Source organism: Prionailurus bengalensis, chromosome B4 (genome assembly GCF_016509475.1).
Source record: "Prionailurus bengalensis isolate Pbe53 chromosome B4, Fcat_Pben_1.1_paternal_pri, whole genome shotgun sequence".
NCBI lineage: Eukaryota > Metazoa > Chordata > Mammalia > Carnivora > Felidae > Prionailurus > Prionailurus bengalensis.
In genome coordinates this window covers 55101155-55121738 of record NC_057358.1, presented here as the reverse complement: position 1 = coordinate 55121738, position 20584 = coordinate 55101155, and positions in this window count along the sequence as shown.

Here is a 20584-nt window from a genome sequence, read left to right as displayed (position 1 = left end):
GTACTTATTACCACTTTGACCACCACCACCCTAGTCCAAGCCACCATGGTCACTCACCTGGACTGTTGCAATTAGCACTCCAAATGAGCTTACTATTTTCATCACTATTCCCCTACAGTTTTCCCTCTAGCTATTGCTGGAGGTTTTCTTTTAAAATATAAGGCATATCATGTCCCTCTTACACTCTGTAGCTCCCAGTGATTTACTGTCTCAGAGTAGAAACAAGTTCATTATTTGGATTACAAGGTCCTCCATTATCTGCCCTTCTGCTATCTCTGACAGCCCTCTTATCATGGTCCCCCTGCTCAATACACTCTAGCTTCACCGGCCTCCTTGCAGTTACTCAAACATGACAAGCTCACTCCCACTTCATTTGTACTTCCTGTTCTCTTCCTCAGGATTCTTTTCTGTCAAATCTGCAGAGCTTTCTTGCTTTCTTCCTCACTTTCTTCGGGTTTGCTCACATGTTACCTTCTCAGAAAACACTTCCCTGATCACTCTACACAAATATTCACCCTGCCTTTTAAAACCGTTTATTGCCATCAACACATTATTCCCAGAAGTCAACCAAATTTTGATGTGAAGGGCCAGATAGTGAATATTTTAGGCTTTGGGAGCCAAAGTCTCAGTCACGACTACTTAACTCCACTGTTGTAGTGCAAAAGCAGCCACTGGTTAACATGCAAAGGGATGGGCATGGCTGTGTTTTAATAAAATAACATTTACACAAATATGTGGTGGGCCATATTTGGTCTTTGAGTGATAGTTTCTCAATATCTGCATTATATAGTACCTGTTTCTTTCCTAAACTCACCCTCTAGAATGGAAACTCCTTTTTAAAATATATATATTTCTTTATTTATTTTGAGAGGGAGAAAGAATCCCAAGCAGGCTCTGCACTGTCAGCATGGAGCCCGATGCGAAGCTTGAAACCACCAACTGTGAAATCATGACCTGAGCAGAAACCAAGAGTTGGATGTTTAACCAACTGAGCCACCAGGTGCCCCTAGAACAGAAACCCCTATTGACAAAGACTTTTCTGTTTAATGTTTAATGTTTCATTTTAGTAGATGGTCAATGAACAGTTTTTAATAAATATGGAATATTACATAAATCTATTTCTCTTTGTATAATTGTTGCTTCTGTTTCTATTCTGTCATAGGTTGATCAGCACTAGATGACAATAATTTTCAAGAAGTAGTTGTCCATGTTTGGGTAGAAATTTCAGCAGTTTCTACCACAGAATTATATTGTTGAAAAAAGGAAAATCTATGGGGCGCCTGGGTGGCGCAGTTGGTTAAGCGTCCGACTTCAGCCAGGTCACGATCTCGCGGTCCGTGAGTTCGAGCCCCGCGTCAGGCTCTGGGCTGATGGCTCGGAGCCTGGAGCCTGTTTCCGATTCTGTGTCTCCCTCTCTCTCTGCCCCTCCCCCGTTCATACTCTGTCTCTCTCTGTCCCAAAAATAAATAAAAAACGTTGAAAAAAAAAATTTTAACAAAAAAAAAAAAAAAAAAGAAAAAAGGAAAATCTAGTGGTCACTGGTAGAGTTTCTTCATAAAAAATATAAAATCAATCCTTTGCATGTTTTGTGGTTATGGGCATTATTCTTGCTATTTGGCATCTTTGAATTGCACTTTCTTTTTTTTTAATAAAATTTTTTAATGATTATTTATTTGTTTTGTAAGAGAGTGTGTGAGTGGAGTAGAGGCAGAGAAAGGGGGAGAGAGAATCCCAAGCAGGCTCCACGCTATCAGCGCAGAACCCAATGTGGGATGAGATCATGACTTGAGCCAAAATCAAGAGTTGGATGCTTAACCGACTGAGCTACCCAGGTGCCCAAAATTATGTTTTCTTAAAAAACAAAAATTGAGGGGCGCCTGGGTGGCTCAGTCGGCTGAGCGTCCGACTTCAGCTCAGGTCATGATCTCGCGGTCCGCGAGTTCGAGCCCCGCGTCGGGCTCTGGGCTGATGGTTCGGAGCCTGGAGCCTACTTCCGATTCTGTGTCTCCCTCTCTCTCTGCCCCTCCCCCATTCCTGCTGTGTCTCTCTCTGTCTCAAAAATAAATAAACGTTAAAAAAAAATTTTTTTTAAATAAAAAAAAATTGAATTGAATCTGAATCAAATTGGATAATAATCTAATCTATGTTTGATGTTTTAAAATAAGGTAAAATTAAAATTAAATATTTTAATGACCCTTTCAAAAATATTTCTCTCTAAATAAAGAAAATGGTCATTACTTCCAGTTTCACAAATCATAGAAGATGCACATGAGCTCAGGCTCTCAAATATACGTCAGGCCTAGGAATCCACATGAATCTTTATATAGACGTTATAGCGGCAGATTGCTCCAAATACTGTCAGAATCCCACTGCCATGAAACTCTCAAGTTGTTAGCTCAAAAATAAATGAAAACATGATTCTCAGCAATCCAACCTACTGGCACGTGTCTACAGTCACTGATGGTGGTGATTGCTTCTAAACATATGTTCAGACTAAAGTATCAGTGCCTATAATTTACTCAAGTTTAGTATTTTACTATCACAAAATTTTCAACTTTATAGCTTGTCCTGAAACTAAAGTGCAAGTTTCTTTTCTGAAGTTACTTGATCTCTTGTGTGCTCCTAAATTATGTCTTTAAAAGCTTCCTCCTGGTGTATCTAATAGAAGTTGTCTAAGATGTCAGGATTTCTTATTTTCCTAATTGTCTTAGAAAATGAAGAAAGTTTTGAGACTGTAATGAGTTCCCCAAACACAAAATGCTTTGCACTCAACACCTCCCAAGAACAACTCTGCTGCCACCATCAGTTAGAGATTTTTGATCTGCTATTAGATTACTGTTCTGATAAGAACATAAAATAAGAATTAAGAAAAATCTTCTGTAATAAAAGGCAATCTTTCTTCAAAATTGTTGATCAAAAGCCAAATAGCTAGACAGATAAAATTATCCAAACTAATTAAATTTATTTCTCATCTCAAGATGCTGTTCAGCACAGAAATCTTTGGAAAATAAGTCTACTCTTCTTGGACTTACTCTGAATATAAAAATCCTCTGTCTATCTAGGCCTTGAGTTACCACCTTGTACTTTTCTAAAAACGAAAGTACACTTGATTTACAATGCATATTTCTAAAGGAAAATAAACACATTTTATTCAGATGTTTGTGAAACCAAACACGGACACCGTCATCCCAGGAGCAGAATTTATGGGAAAAAAAAGAGAAAAGATGGTTCTGGGATAGTTCAAATCCCAAAGGAAGAGAAAGACACATATCACTTAGCAAGAATTCCCACCAGAAACAAGAACACATGCATTTGAGACCATGAAAAACTGAATGAAACCCAAAAACAATAGACAGATAAGGAGGCTTAGATGAGTGAAAACTATTTTTTGTTGTTTGTATTACAGTGTTACAACTAGACTTTAGGGCAATTTTCCAGTGATAACTTTTTAAATTCCTTTCGAGTATGAAAGTTGTTCAAGGTATTTACTTCAATATTTTAATAAACATTGGCTTCGATAGGAAACACCAATGCATTAAAAATTCTCAGGATTAACATTTTTGCTTGAGATTTATTGATGGAGAAAATTCATGTCTGTGTTCTAAGGAAAAGTATCAGATAAGTAAAACAGCTGTGAGAGGTACTTCAGAAAGTCTCTTCAGGAAACGTTCTTTGCAGATGTAAGTTATTATCAGTTAACACCCTGCTTCTTACGCACTTGGACTATGGTGCAGGCTGGCAATTATTTCTCTTCCAGCATGAAAAGAGTAGTAGTCTGACTTGAAAGAAAGAACATACTGAGTGCTATAATATTTTCTGTCAGTGTATCTCAAGGAATATTAAGGCTTAGTGTAATGCTATGCAAAATCCCAAATAGATACTTTTAACTTGGCAAATAAATAATCTTAAATTTCTGTAAGGAGATCAAATGGGCAAGAAAACCAATTAACTTTTGTAAGGCTAAAAATAGTGACATGAGGAATTTCTTTCCAGATGTTAAAATTTACTGTATTTAATGGTATAACTTACAGTAAAATTTACTATAAAGCTATAATAATCAACACTGTGGAGCTAGAACAAGCATGAACAGGTCAATGAAATAGAATAGAGAGCCCAAAAATGCACATGAAACTGGCATATGATACATGTGTTACCAGTAAGAAATTATGTAGTATGCATTAAAATATGCAATAAATAAGAAAACATATAATGAGTAGGAAAAAAAATTCAATAAATGGATCTAAGAAATTGATCAATTAATTGAGGGAAAAAACAAGTAATTCTAAGTACATTATAAAGTTAAATATTAAAACTTCAGAGCAGAAAAATCTAAGTGAGGAAAAATGTAAATAAATATTTTCAATGCTTTATATGCAAAAACTCACAAAGAAAAAAATTGTTAAATTTAATTTTTTGCAAGAACTATTAAGAAATGCTGTATCAAAATTAAAGGTAAACACTAAAGGAAAAATAAATATGAATCTAACAAATATGGGCTCAGATACTGTCCTTAATATACAATTAGTTCTTATGAACCTGAGAATAACACATGACATAACAAATTAAATTGAGAAAGAATGACAAATGGACAGTTCACAAAAGAAAAAATTTAAATGGAAATAGATAATAAATAGGAAATAGATAATGTCTTTAATAAGCAAAGAATGTAATTTAAAATAATAAAAATGTGTTTCTAAAATTAAAAACATATATATTCAGCAATAATATTGACAGCTGCAAAAATGGAGGGAAAGGGCACTATAATGGACTGTTGAAATGATAAATTGGTAAAGGTTTTTATTTTAAATAAAAATATTTAAAAATATTCTTAAAAATAAAATGAAAAGTGAAACAATTTAAATATCCAACAATAAGTAAATAGTTGAATAAATGATGGCTGGCAAGATTATGCATTTGGATAATATTTCATAGCAAAAAGATTATTATGAGCTATTTAAAAAAAAGCATCAAAACCATATCTAATATGATCACAGATCACAGGTTGTACACACACACACACACACACACACACACACACACACATTTTCAAAGGATAAGATCCCCAAAAAATAGAAGAATGTATTTGTTGCAATTTTTTGACGATTTCAGGTTTGCTTTGCTATCTTGGCTTTTCCCAGAATATCCATGGGAGGTATGTATTGTAGTTTTTATAAATTATATTATTTAAAGTAACATATTTGCAGCCACCAGGCAGATGATGTCTGGACTTGACTATAATTAAATGAGGTAGTCTGTGTCCTCAAGAAGCTTATAGTTTCACTCCATATAACCTCATGCATAAAAAAAATTCAAATACATAGGACAGGGTATATTCAAATATCAAAATAGGCAATAATTTGTCTTCTGAAATTCAGAGGCACTGGGGAGTACAAAGTCTAGGAAGGGTACCTGAGGTGGGTCCTGAAGGAAGATAGAAATTTGTGTAATTAGAAAAGATAAGTGATAAAGACTTGAAAAGAAACAGTCAGGACTGGCTCTGACAATACATCTCATATTTTCTATCCACTCAATGGTTATTTTACAGTTGTAAGGTATCTGGAAAACCAACATAAATATACTACTAACATACTAAATACAGCATTTAACAACTTTCATTTTCTAACAGATCTTCTGTAATAACCTATATCTTTGAGGAAGAGGCAAAACGCATCTCAAAAACTGACAAAGGACGGTGCCTGAGTGGCACAGTTGGTTGAGTGTCCAACTTCAGCTCAGGTCATGATCTCATGGTTCGTGAGTTTGAGCCCTGCTCTGCGCAAACAGCTCAGAGCCTAGAGCCTACTTCAGATTCTTTCTCTCTCTCTCTCTCCCTCTCTCTCTTTCTCTCTCTCAAAAATAAAAGTAAACATTAAAATAAACTGATGAATGAGTTATTTAAATGTAAGAGAATTCTCAAATTTCTTCACAATTATAGATCAGCAACAAGTTTGGCATTGTGACTACATCTAAATTCCTTGGAGACAAATGCAACTATCCACTACTAAAAAGTGGCTGTGGTAAGCAGGACTCATATATGTGCTATGCAGGAAAGACAGAACTTTCCCATGACCTAAAGAGACTCTGCAAAATGACCACAGATGGTTTATACCAGAAAAGCTGGAAAAATTATATGAAGCCCTGTGAAAAAAATCTTAGTTTGGAAAAAAAATAAGAGGAAACAAATAAATAAGAGGTCCCCAGCAGCCTCCAAATTAAAGAAGGTCTCTCTGAATCAGCCTTTCTGAGATTTTAACATATGGACTTTCTAAATCACAAAGGTCCGGAGAGAAGATGAGAACCAAAGTGAGTTCCAAATCCCCGAGTTTTATTATCCCAATGTTAAGCACTAAAGAGATTTATGGGAGCCTCTCCCATAAATGTTTTTAGTGTACTAACAAAATGGTTTGTTCTCACTGGACCTTTTTATAAAGAAGCAATGCAGTGTGCCAGAAAGAGTACTGAGTAAATGCTTAGTAATCAGAACTCTGAATACCTTGATCATCATCTTGGGGAAATGGCATCTCAAACCTAACTTCACAGGGTTTTCACTTTCACTATCCGCAATGTGAAGATCATGTCTGAAAGTGAATTAACAAAAGTCCTAATTTGGCCGGGAAGATGGCTGCTGTTTGGTAGCGCTAGTCAGAATATTCAATCGGAAGACTCCAGCTGAATTCAGGAAAGTCTTAAAAAAGCAGAACACCCTCTAGACCACCAGGGAGAAGCCTTAGGATCCCCAAGGCCATAAATTCTACATTAGAGCTAGAAACCTCTAGGCCTGACCCTTTCATTTTACTGAAACAATACTTCATTGATGAACGCAATCTAATGACAGGCTTGAGGTAAACAGTACTTTATTTATAAGGTAAATAATAATTACAGGTACATGACCCATGTATAAGATATGAAATGATCTACAGATGAAAAAACTTGAGGTGCAAGAGAAATTAAGTCCCTTGTCAGAGATGAGACAGCTAAGTGGCAGAGCTAGGAGTTGAACGTAGGGCTGACCATTCCAGACCATGCTCTTATTGTTTTGTAAAGGAGTGAATGTTTTATTCTTTAGTGTTTAATAGAATACCTAAAAAGTCACATAATCAATGATTCATTACTTCACACACAGGGAGGAAACCTGTATCAAGTATTTCTATCATACAACTGGGTGTGAACTGGGCAACGCCATACTCTTAAGCAGTTTGCTCTACCTTCTCCAAGAGGGAGGAGCTGGGACCCAGCTGGGGCTAAGAATGTCTAAGTACCTCCCAAATAAGTGTTAAGAAAGATCTAAAATCAAAAAAATAAAAAAATAAGTATACTGAATTGCCTATTGGAAATACAGTATAGAAACTAAAACTAACTAAATAGCAACTTACTAGAAAAATCCACATTTTAATATTATTTTAAAATTTCACTGAGATGTTTTGTAGAATGGAAGATGTAACCTCAAGGTATCAACATGAGTCACTTTCATGCTAAATGCTGGTGTGGAAGCAATGACATGTTTTTTTCACTCAGCATTCACAAGAAAACAATAAATCATAGTTTTTTATAAGCAAAGATTTTTAAGAAATAGTGATTAAGAGAGCACATGATGAAGTTAGCTGGGCTGAGCTAAATCTTGGTCCTGTGACTTATTGCCTGTGTGATATGTTGTCTTAGTCACTGCTATATGGTGAATGCCTAGCAAAGGGCCTGACACTTAATAAATTGGTAATAAAAGTTTATTTAATTTTTAGCATTTAATTCATTTTTCCAGAAAATGGGGACTTGGTCTCTCTCTCTGTCATACACACACACATAGGTACACACTCATGTACACACAACCAAGACTTTTTTTAGGGGGTGTCTGGGTGGCTCCGTCAGTTAAGCATCCAACTTCAGCTCAGGTCGTGATCTCACAGTTCATGGGTACGTTCCCCGCATGGGTCCAAGCCCTGCATAGGCTGGGCCCTGCACTGACAGCGTGGGGCCTGCTTGGGATTCTCTCTCTCCCTCTCCTTGCTCCTCCCCCACTCACACTTTCTCTCTCTCAAAAAAATAAACTCTTTTAAAAAGACTTTTTTTAGAAGACAGTGCAGCATACCATTTCCGGTTTGTTTGTTTTTTCTTTCTCTTTCTTGCTCATTTTTGAGAATAGCTACTTAACCTTGGATGGTGACATTTGTAAAACTACAATATTAAAGATATGTTGTGAATAGTTTAACCATAGGTTCAATGGGCACAAATAAGGAATTCATATTTTGAAGTCTAAAATAGCCAGTTTGTCTACTTTGATCACAGAAGATAAAATATTTCAGTCCACTTTGTGCCCTTTGGACCTGTCTGATCAGAATGTCTTTGGCTAGTATTTTTCTAAAAGAAGCAAAAGAAGTTGAGGAACTATTTAGATGGTATCTCAGATGACCTAAGAAACACAGAGCTCCTTAAATGGGCTTTGATATCCGCTCTTATGAGTATGACAGCATTCAATAAAAATTAAAAATCATACAAGAAGCTACTAAATATTTCAAAGCACCTAAAGCCACCAAAATGCATAACAAATATGATGCCGTAGGGATCATAGATACAGAAGACAGGAAACAGAAAGTTCTATATCATGGAACATGAATTACCCTTAAGGCTTTTGACCTCCTACTTTAAATTGGTATTTTCTTTTCATTGTAAACCCAGTTATAATTAGACTATTCAATTCCTCTTAAACAATACACACTAAGAAACTTTGATTAATATCCTAGCTTTATTACTATGAGCTAGATGATTTAGCACAAATGATTTTACCTTCCTCCATTTTACTCTCCTCATGTTTAACTGAGGCTGTTGGAATAGTTAATTCCTAAAGCCCTTTTTAGCTGTAAAACACTATGAATTATCAGGTTAATAACAAAAATGAGGTATATAAGATGAACTGTACTATACTTTTAGTTCATTTATTCAATAATAATGGTCAGTATTTATTGAGTCAAGAACTTTTCTAACACTTTATGTATACATAAACACTTTTAATCTTTCCAATATCCCCATGAGACAAAAATACCATTATTATTCCAATTTCATAAATGATAAAACAAAAGCACAAAGTCAGTGGGCAAGCAATGTACCTGGGATTCAAACCCAGCCCATGAGGCTCAGACCCCATGTGTTGAAGCACTTTGAAATTCTGCTGGTGTAGATTTCAAAATATTTGTCCTGATCCAGAAGGGAAAGCCTCCATCACTGGCCATCATAGCAGGTGGTAATGATTCTATTAGTGCAGAATATCATGTCTTCTTACAAATACGTTTTTAGTATTTTGAAAGTTAAAATTGACCCTCACCCCCTAAAAGAGAATTATGTACATATCCCCTAACTCCTCTTACCTTTTTAGTATTCTCTAGTTTTTTAAATTACCTGGTCTGATTGCTGGCATTTAAAAGTACTTCTGATGGGGCGCCTGGCTGGCTCAATCAGTAGAGCATGCAACTCTTGACATTGGGGTTGTAGGTTCATGGCACCATGTTGTGTGTAGAAATTATTTAAAAATAAAATCTTTTTTTTAATGTTTATGTATTTATTTTGAGAGAGAGAGAGAGAGTGCATGAGCAGGGGGAGGGGCAGAGAGAGAGAATCCCAAGCAGGCTCTACACCGTCAGTGTAGAGCCCAACTCAGGGCTCAGTCTCACAAACCATGAGATCATGGCCTGAGCCAAAATCAAGAGTCAGATGCTTAATCACCTGAGCCACCCAGGAATCCCAGAAATAAAATCTGTAAATAAATAAATAAATAAATAAATAAATAAATAAATAAATGTAATTCTGATATATCAGTGTTTTCTTCTTTGTGTTAAGACATGTAGAAATGAACACTATATAACTATCCTAAATCTATCAAGACACCATTAGCAGATTCAGTTGTTAAAAATATAAGTATTGGTTTCTTAAAATGTAATTACCAATTGTTCTAAGACTATCATAAAATATGTAATAGATGAAGGAAAAATTTGTGCAAGTGGTAAGTTAGGTATGCCTTTAAGTATTATATGCTTGTGTATGTGTATGGGTGTACATAAATATGAATTACTAAAGATAGTAGAATTCAGATAAACTTGTGACCTATTTTCAACAATTCCAGAAGGAAAAACATAAATCAGTAAGGTTTTAGGTATCTATGTATGTTGATAAGCTTGTATGTACGTAATAAGGCAAGTTCATAAGATCTAATTTAGATTAAGTCAAAACATGTGGTGAACTTACTATGTAGCAGCCAACATGGGCTTCTGCCATTATGACAAAGCATCACAGTGATATGAAAGAACAAGAATGATGATATTTCCTTGAGGGGAAACTCCATAAGAAAATTAAAGGGCTGGCTAATTTCTCTTCACCACCTCCGTGGGGTGTCATGATTCTGCTGCTGATGAATGGAGACCATGAATGACAGAACTAATGAAAATTCAGTTGGTGATGACAGGGGTTATGTGTCTCCATTCCACCATTTCCAAAAGGGGAAAAACATTTATACTGGGAAAAATACATAAAAATCACACAATCAACCAAATAAACTATGAAACATAAATCATGGTCTCTGTTCATAACTACAAATTTATGATTAAAGAAATTAATATAAAAAAGAAAACCTTAGCAATACTAAGTCCAAATAATCTGCTTTCTTTCTTGATATTTCAGTAGTACAACATCTATCATTATCTTAATGAATGTGCAAAATATGCAAACAGTGTGTATTTCAATTACTACTAATAAATATTTTTAAAAATGGTACCAATTATGATTTGTCATAAGGCTTTCACTCTCCTGGGTTATTTCCTTCTGTCTGACATTCCAAAGAGGGTAAGAGAAAGTACCAGAGGGCTCAAAATCACATACAGTGTGATTCCATTTACATGATGTACAAAAATGCAACATTAACCTGCACTGTTAGAAGTCAGAATCTGGTTTAGAAGGATGGCAAAAAATGGAAGGGGGAATAGAAGAGGCTTCTAGGGTTCTCATAATATTCTTTTTCTTGATCTGGTTGTTGATTACTGTGTGTGTTTAATTAACCAAATTGTCATAATAAATACATATTTGGTATATATGCTATACTTTAATTTTAAAGTTTTTATTTTTTAACGTTTATTTATTTATTTTGAGAGAGAGAGCATGCATGGGCACGGGAGAGACAGAGAGAGAGGGAAAGAGAGAATCCCAAACAGGCTCCATGTTTAGCATGGAGCTGCATGCAGGGCTTGATCCCATGACTGAGAGATCACGACCTGACCTGATATCAAGAGTTGGATGCTCAACCAACTGAGCCACCCAGGTGCCCCTAATTTAAAAAAAAAATTTTTTAACAAATTAGATTCTAGAGTCACCTGGGTGGCTTAGTTGGTTAAGTCCCCGACTCTTGATTTCGGCTCAGGTCATGATCTCACAGTTTGTGAGTTTGAGCCCCATGTCAGGCTCTGCACTGACAGTGTGGAGCCTGCTTAGGATTCTCTCTCTCTCCCTCTCTCTCTGCCCTTCCCACACACACACACTCTCTCTCCCTCTCTCAAAGTAAATAAATAAACTTAAAAAATTATATTCTTATCCCCCAGCAATATCAGAAAATATGATTTTAAAAAGATATTATTCACTTCTATTAGATAGGCTAATTTAAAAAATGACCATATCATGACCTCATACCATACATGAGGATGTGAAGCACCTGAAAGTTATTCATTGCATCTGGGAAAACAAAATAGTATAGTTAGACAATTTCTTATAAAGTCATATGCATATTATGACCCAACAATCCCACCCCTGAGTATATATGCTAAGGAAATAAAAACTTATGTTTAGATGAAAACCTGTACACAAATGCTTGTATCATTATTCATAATCACCCCAAACTGGAAGCAACCTCAAGGGGTGAATGCACAAACACACTGTGGTATATATATGCAATGGAATACTCTTCAGTAATAAAAAGGAACAAACACACAACACAGATAAACTTCAAATGCATTATGCTAGGTGAAAAAAAAGCCAGTCTCAAAAGGTTACTTACTATAACTGCATTTATATGACATTTTGGAGAAGGCAAAATTATAGGGATGGAGAATAGATTGATTAGGAGTCAGGAATACAGGGACAGTTTGACTACAAAGGGCAGCATGAAGGAAGTTTTTTGGGTAATGGATATGGTTCTGTGTCATGACTGTGGTGATAGTTACACAAATCTATGCATATGTTAAAAACTCATATAACTATGCACCAAAGAAAATTCAAATTTACTGTATATAAATTAAAAAATTAAAATGGAAAAAAAATCTTACTAATTTCAACAAAGATATCAAGTGCCTTGAAATAAATATAACAAAAAAGAAGCCAGCCCATTAGAGAAAAAAATAAATAAATCTTTTTTGAAAGACAGAGAATATCTAAATTAATGGAAAGTTATACTAGGGGCACCTGGGTGGCTCAGTTAAGTGTCTGACTTCCACTCAGCTCATGATCTCAAGGTTTATGAGTTTGAGCCCCGCATTAGGCTCTGTGCTGACCCCTCAGAGCCTGGAGCCTGCTTCAGATTCTGTGTCTCCTTCCCTCTCTCTGCCCCTCCTCCGCTCACACTCTGTCTCTTTCTCTCAAAAGTAAGTAAACATTAAACAAATTTTTAAAAAAGACATACTACATGATTCAGAAGACTCAATATGATAAAAATGGTAGATGTCACCAAACTGATCTGAAGAATTAATACCTTTTTAATAAAAATACCAGTAGTTTGGGGTTTCTTTAATTGCTTGACAAAATGATTCTAAAATTTATATGGCAGAGAAATGGGCCAAAAATAGCCAACTTACTTTTGAATAAGATGAAAGTGGTAAATAGATCCATTCTACCTGAAAATAAAACATATTATAAAGCTATGGTAACTGGGGCGCCTGGGTGGCGCAGTCGGTTGGGCGTCCGACTTCAGCCAGGTCACGATCTCGCGGTCTGGGAGTTTGAGCCCCGCGTCGGGCTCTGGGCTGATGGCTCCGAGCCTGGAGCCTGTTTCCGATTCTGTGTCTCCCTCTCTCTCTGCCCCTCCCCCGTTCATGCTCTGTCTCTCTCTGTCCCAAAAATAAATAAAATTTAAAAAAATAATAATAAAGCTATGGTAACTAAGACTGAATATTGGTGCCTTGCTAAATAAATAGTCCAATGGAATAATATAGTAAGTCCCAAACAAACCTCACGTATATAAATGAATTATCAGAAAATGGGATTGGGGGCACCTTAGTGGCTCAGTTGGTTGAGTATCTGATTCTTGATTTTGTCTCACGTCATGATCTCATTGTTCATGGGTTCAATCCCTGCATTGGGCTCTGCACTGACAGCATAGGGCCTGCTTGGGATTATCTCTCTCCCTGTCTCTCTCTCTGCCACTCCCCCATTCATGCCTACCTCTCTCTCTCTCTCTCTCTCTCTCTCTCTCTCAAAATAAATGAACATTTAAAAAAAGAAAGAAAGAAAATGGGATTGTGTATCAGAGGAGAAAGGGTAGATATTCAATAAATGGGGAAAGGGCAATAAGTTTGGATCATTAATACTCATGACAGCCAAAAGACCTAGAATAGACAAAACTACTCTGTAAAAGAAGTGAAGTTAGAAGACTTACACTATTAGGCTGCAAGTCTTACGTGAAGCTACAATAAAGCATTACAGGGGCACCTGAGTGGCTCAGTCAGCTGTGTGTCTGACTTCTGCTCAGGTCATGATCTCATGGTTCGTGGGTTTGAGCCCCGCATCGGGCTCTGTGCTGACAGCTCAGAGCCTGGAGCCTGCTTAAGATTCTGTGTCTTCCTCTCTCTCTGCCCCTCCCCCACTCACACTCTGTCTCCCTCTGTCTCAAAAATAAATAAACATTAAATATATATGTATATATATGTATATATCCATACATTATATTGGTATTGAGATAGACAAATAGATCAATGGAACAAAACAGAGTCCAGAAATAGATGCACACACAAATATGGTCAATTGATTTTTGACAAAGCTGAAAAGGCAATTTGGTAGAGAAAGAACAGTCTTTTACACAAAGGATACAGAATAATTGGATATCCATATGCAAAAAAAGAAATAAACTTCAATTCATATTTTTGCATTATATACAAAAATTAACTCAAAATGGATCACAGACCTAAATATAAAACCTAAAACTATAAATCTTTTATAAAACAAATTGCAGGATAAAACTTTTGTGACTTTGGGGCTCCTGGGTGGCTCAGTTGGTTGGGCGTCCAACTGCAGACCACATCATGATCTCGCGGTTCATGGGTTCAAGCCCTACATCAGGCTCTGTGCTTAGGGCACAGAGCCTGGAGCCTGCTTCAGGTTCTGTGTCTCCCTCTCTCTGCTCCTCCCTTATTGGCACTTTGTCTCTCTCTCTCTCTCTCTCAAAAATAAATAAACATTAAAAAAATTTTCTTAGAAACTTTTGTGACTTGGGGAGCCTGGGTGGCTCAGTCGGTTAAGCATCCAACTTCGGCTCAGGTCATGATCTCACGGTCCGTGAGTTCGAGCCCTGCGTCGAGCTCTCTGCTGACAGCTCAGAGCCTGGAGCCTGTTTCAGATTCTGTGTCTCCCTCTCTCTGACCCTCCCCCATTCATGCTCTGTCTCTCTCTGTCTCAAAAATAAATAAAGGTTAAAAAAATTAAAAAAAAAAAAAACTTTTGTGACTTTAACTTAGGCAACAGTTTATTAATATTTGACACCAAATGCACAATACACAGAACAAATTGATAAATTGTACTTTATCAAAATTAAAAACTTCTGTTCTTTGAAAGATCCTCTTGATGGAATGAAAAGATAAGCCACAGACTAGAAGAAAATATTTGCAAATTACATAAAGGATTTGTATCCAGATATTAACAACTCTCAAAGCTCCATAATAAGAATATAAAAAACCCAATTCAAATATGGACAAAGTATTTAAACAGACTTTACCGAATAAGATATACAGATGCACATAAAAGGATTTTCAACATTACTGTCCATTAGGGACATGGATATTAAAACTGCAACGAGATGCAATGCATCTCACATCTTATTTTTGAGATGTGTATATTTAATATGCATCTATTAAAATATCTAAAAGTTGTTAAACTGACCACGTTACATGTTGGCAAGGATGTGGAGCAACTAGAATGTTCATATACTGCTGCTCTGGAGGTAAAGTGGCACATCTACTTTGGAAAATAAGTTTAACAATCGTTTTTAGTTAAACATACATCTTTCATATAATCAAGGCATTCCACTCCCAGGTATTTACCCAAAAGAAATAAATGCATATATCCAAGCAAAAGCATATACATAAATATTCACAGCAACTTTATGTGTAATAGTGAAGAACTACTAACAACCTAAATGTGCATTAGCAGTTGAATGGATGAATAAATTGTGGTAAATACTATACGACTGAATACCACTCGGCCATAAAATGGTATGAACTGTTGTTATACTACATGACATGTATAAATCTTAAAATGATTACACTGATGGGGTGCCTGGGTGGCTCAGTCGGTTTAGTATCCAACTTCAGCTCAGGACATGATCTCACAACTTGTGAGTTAAAACTCCACGTCCGGCTCTGTGCTGACAGTTCAGAGCCTGGAGCCTGCTTCGGATTCTGTGTCTCCCTCTCTCTCTGCCCCTTCCCTGCTCACACTCTGTCTCTGTCTCTCTCAAAAATAAATAAACATTAAAAAAAATTTTTTAGGGCCGCGTGTGTGGCTCAGTCGGTTGAGAGTCCAGCTTCAGCTCAGGTCATGATCTCACGGTTTATGAGTTCCCGTCCTGCGTCGGGCTCTGTGCTGACAGCTCGGAGCCTATTTCAGATACTGTGCCTCCCTCTCTCTCTGCTCCTCCCCTGCTCATGCTCTGTCTCTCTCTCTCAAAAATAAATAAACATTTAAAAAATTAAAAATTAAATATAAATAAATAAATAAATAAATAAATAAATAAATAAAAATTAAAAAATTTTTTAGTGATTACACTGAGTGAAACAGTCCCAACAAAAAGGAGTACATATTGTATGATTCCATTTATTAAAAAGCTTAGAAAATACAAACTAATTTACAGTCACAGAATGCATATCAGTGCTTGCCTGGGAATAGGACAGTCTAGGACAGGGTTGGAAGGATGGGTTACAAAAGTGCATAGGAAATTTAAGGGAGTGATGAATATGTTCATTATCTTTATTTTACTTATGGTTTCTCACATTTGTATATGTTGAAATTTATTATATTTTACTCTATATTAGTTTTCTATTACTGCATAATAAATTATCACAAATCTAGTAGCTACAACAATACAAATTCATTATCTCACCATTTCTGTGGGTCAGGAGTCCAAGTATGGTTAACTGGGTCAGTATCTCACCAGGCTGAGATCGAGGTGTCTGCCAAGGCCGTGATGTCTCTCATTCGAGACTCCAAGTCTCAGGACTCTCATCTTGTGGTTGTAGAACTAATGTCTACATTTTGTTTCTGACTGTTAACCAGGGGTTCTCTCAGCTCCTAGAAGCTGCTCTCAGGTTCCAGCTATGTTGCCCTTTCACAACACGGAAGCTTACTTCATACTTACGTTATTAAAGCAAACAGGAGAACCTCTCTCCAGTGTGCTCTGACAGAATCTTACTCAAGATAACCTAATCACAGGAGTGATGGTCCCATTGTATTTACAGATCCCGCCCTTACTCAAAGGAAAGTATCCTAGTCAGCTGGGCTCTCATAATAAAATACCATAGACTAAGCTTAAACAACAAATATTTATTTTCTCACACTTCTGGAGGCGTAGTAGTTCCAGAAAAAGATATAGACTGATTTGGTTCTTGGTGAGAGCTCTCTCCTGGCTTGCAGATGGCTGTCTTTTGCTATGTTCTCATTGGTCTTTTGTCTCTCTCTTTTCCTCTTCTTACAAGGCTACTAATCCCATCATGAGGTCCTCATCCTTATGATCTAATCTACCCTAATTACTCCCTAAGGCCCCATCTTCAAATATCACATGAGCGACTAGAACATCAGCATATGAATTTTGTGGGGACACATTCAATCCATAGAGGGGATTATACAGGGTATGTACACCGATAAGGGGAGGGAATCTTGGAGCTAGAATAGTTCTGCTTAGCATATACCTTTTAAATGTGTATAGTTTATTTTGTGTCAACAGAAACCACCAATGTAAAAGAGAGATAGAGGGAATGACTAAGGGAAAGAAAATTAGATTATCATCAGTTTTTTTTTTTTTTTATTTGAGAGAGAGAGAGAGAGAGAGAGAGCGCCCATGTATGTGCAAGTTGGGGAGAGGGGCAGAGGGGGAGAGAGAGATAGAAAATCTCATGCATGGTCCACACTCAGCAAGGAGCCCAACACAGGACCTGATCCCACATCCCAGGGATCATGAACTGAGCCAAAATCAAGAGTCAGAAGCTCAATTAAGTCAGACACTTAATCGACTGAGCCACCCAGGTGCCCTGAGCATCCCACTCTTGATCTCAGCTCAGGTCTTGATCTTTTTTGTGTGTGTAATTTTTAAAAAGTATTTATTTTTGAGAGAGAGCACAAGTAGGGGAGGGACAGAGAGAGAGAGGGAGACCCAGAATCCAAAGCAGTCTCCAGGCTCTGAGCTGTCAGCGCAGAGCCCAAGGTGGGGCTTGAACTCACGAGCTATGAGATCATGACCTGAGCAGAAGTTGAACACCTAACCAACTGAGCCACCCAGGCACCCCTTGATCTTAAGGTCATGAGTTTAAGCCCTGTGTTGGGCTCCACACTGGATGTAAGCCTACTTAAAAAAAAATTTTTGGGGGGCGCCTGGGTGGCGCAGTCGGTTAATTGTCCGACTTCAGCCAGGTCACGATCTCACTGTCCGTGAGTTCGAGCCCCGCGTCGGGCTCTGGGCTGATGGCTCAGAGCCTGGAGCCTGTTTCCGATTCTGTGTCTCCCTCTCTCTCTGCCCCTCCCCCGTTCATGCTCTGTCTCTCTCTGTCCCAAAAATAAATAAACGTTGAAAAAAAAATTAAAAAAAAAAATTTTTTTTAAATACAAAATGTATTTTACACAACCCAAACGAGTAAAGAATTATCAACATGAAGACTGATGATGAGTACTGAACATATACTTAATTAATTGTAGAACTGACACTAAGAGAGGAATGAGGGAAGAGAGTGTACTGCATAATGCTTCTATATTTAAGCTAGGCAGTAAGTTATAAAAAAAATCGGGTATAATGTGTAGAACATATTCAAAAAAAACACTTCAACAGTTCTCAGTTATTTTAAATCATAGTGATTTTAGTATGGTTATTTCAAGACTAATGTTTGTAACACGGAATAAAATAATAGTGCAATTATGGAAAATTTTAATTTATTTATCTACTGTGTTCATGAGAACCAGGATTCTTAAAGTAGGAGAAAGTGGTTGCAGTTTAATTATAAACAAACAAACATAGCGCATGCCTCTTTGGTCAATTAATTTATAACAAAGGAGCCAAGAATACACAATGGAGAAAAGACAGTCTCTTCAATAAATGGTCTTGGTAAAACCAGACAGCTACTTGCAAAAAAAAAAAAGAAACAAAAAACAAACAAACAAACAAAAAAACAGCCAGCGGGGAAGGCAGACTAGATCACTGGCTTACACCATACACAAATATCAACTGAAAATGGATTAAAGCCTTGAACATAAGACCTGAAAGCATAAAACTGGAAGAAAACATAGGTGGTAAAGCTCCTTGATATCAGTCTTGTGTATTCAGGTCCTTTCCACTGAGCCCAGTTACCTCCTCAAACGAAGTGACACTTAGGCTTTGCATTGCTCAATGAAAACACAGTCTCAACTTCCCATCTCTGGGAGGAAATTCTTGTAGAGGGGGTGTGGAAATGGAGGAGAGGAAGCATCTGTACATCTCTCTGAAACAGTATTTTTCAGGCTTTAGGCAGTCTAAATCTAAATTTAGGGAGAAAGCGGGTGCCTGGCTGACTCAGTTGGTAGAGCATGTGACTCTTGATCTTGAGGTCATGAGTTCAAGCCCCACTCTGGGAGTAGAGATTATTAAACAAACAAACAAATAAATAAATAAATAAATAAATAAATAAAATTTAGAGGGGAAAAAATCTCTGGCTCTGCAAAGATAAAAGTTCAACCAGTACATACAATTTATATTGTAAAACAAAATGCTTATGCATCAATCCGAAGGTACTGCCCTTTGGTTCCATCACTGGATTTCAGCGCTTCTCTAAGAATGATGGGAGGTTATCATTCATTCTATCTTCACATTGAAAACTCCTGGGTGAAAGGGAAGACCTGCTACAAAGGCAAATTCCTGTATCAGGAATAATCACTCCTCCCCAAATGGAAAGTTTTCCAACTTCACCATGTTAAGGTCCAGAAGCATTAAGCACTCAACATTTTAGAATAAGGCAACCCAAGGCTTTCATTAAACAAATACAATTTGGTCACGTAGGTTTGCCAAACTGCCATGTGGTTTTTGAGTTCCTAATACCTCAAATGTCCCTGAGCAAGGTTTTAAAACAGAAATTATTTCTTTAAAATGCCAAGATTCCATGGGAACATTATCTTCTATTTCAAAAATAAAGTTTAAAGCTATTCAGAAATAAAATATCAATCAGTCAGTGCTGAAACTGTAGGAGGAACTGAGGCCTTTGCCTGCCTTTAGAAGTCTGTGCCATTCCAGAAGCTAAGGGCTATGAAACCAGATTCACAGCTCACGGAAATATGTGATAGAGTTTGAAGCTCTTCAGCAGAGACAACTATTGTAGGCCCCTCTAAGACATAGGCATTTAGAAAACTTTCTGTATTAAAGTATACTCTTAAGTCCCTCTGACGTTCTAGCAACACAGAGCATTTCAAAGCACCTGTTAATTACCTTATTTAATCTTCACTAATTTATTCTAACTAGTAGCATTGTTCCTTGTTTAGTTAAGAAAAGAAACTTAATTTCTTTAGTCCCATCTGCTTCTATTCTTCCTTCCTCCACAAATGTGGTCCAGTGCTGAGGGTGGGCTCAGGAGGTAGACGCCGAGGGATGCTTTAAGTGCTGTGATTGGCATAAGAATAAAACATTCTTGGGGCGCCTGGATGCTTCAGCCAGTTAAGTGTCCAACTTCGGCTCAGGTCATGGTCTCTTGGTCCGTGAGTTCGAGCCCCCCATCAGGCTCTGTGCTGACAGCTCAGAGCCTGGAGCCTGCTTAGGATTCTGTGTCTCATTCTCTCTCTCTGCCCCTCCCCTCTTACACTCTGTCTCTCTCTCTCTCTCTCTCTCTCTCTCTGAAAAATAAATAAAACATTTTTTTAAAAATCTAAAATAAAAAAGAACAAAAAATTATTTTCCTCATTAGATTGCCATTAGAAAAATTCCAGGGACACCTGTGTGGCTCAGTTGGTTAAGCCTCTGGCTCTCGGTTTCGCCTCAGGTCATGATCTCTCAGTTTTGTGACTTCAAGCCCCAAGTCAATCTCTGTGCTGGCAGCACCAGGCTGCTTGGGATTCTCTGTCTCTCAGTTTTCTCTCTCTGCCCGCCCCCCTACTTGTGCTGTCTCTGTCTCTCTCAAAATAAATA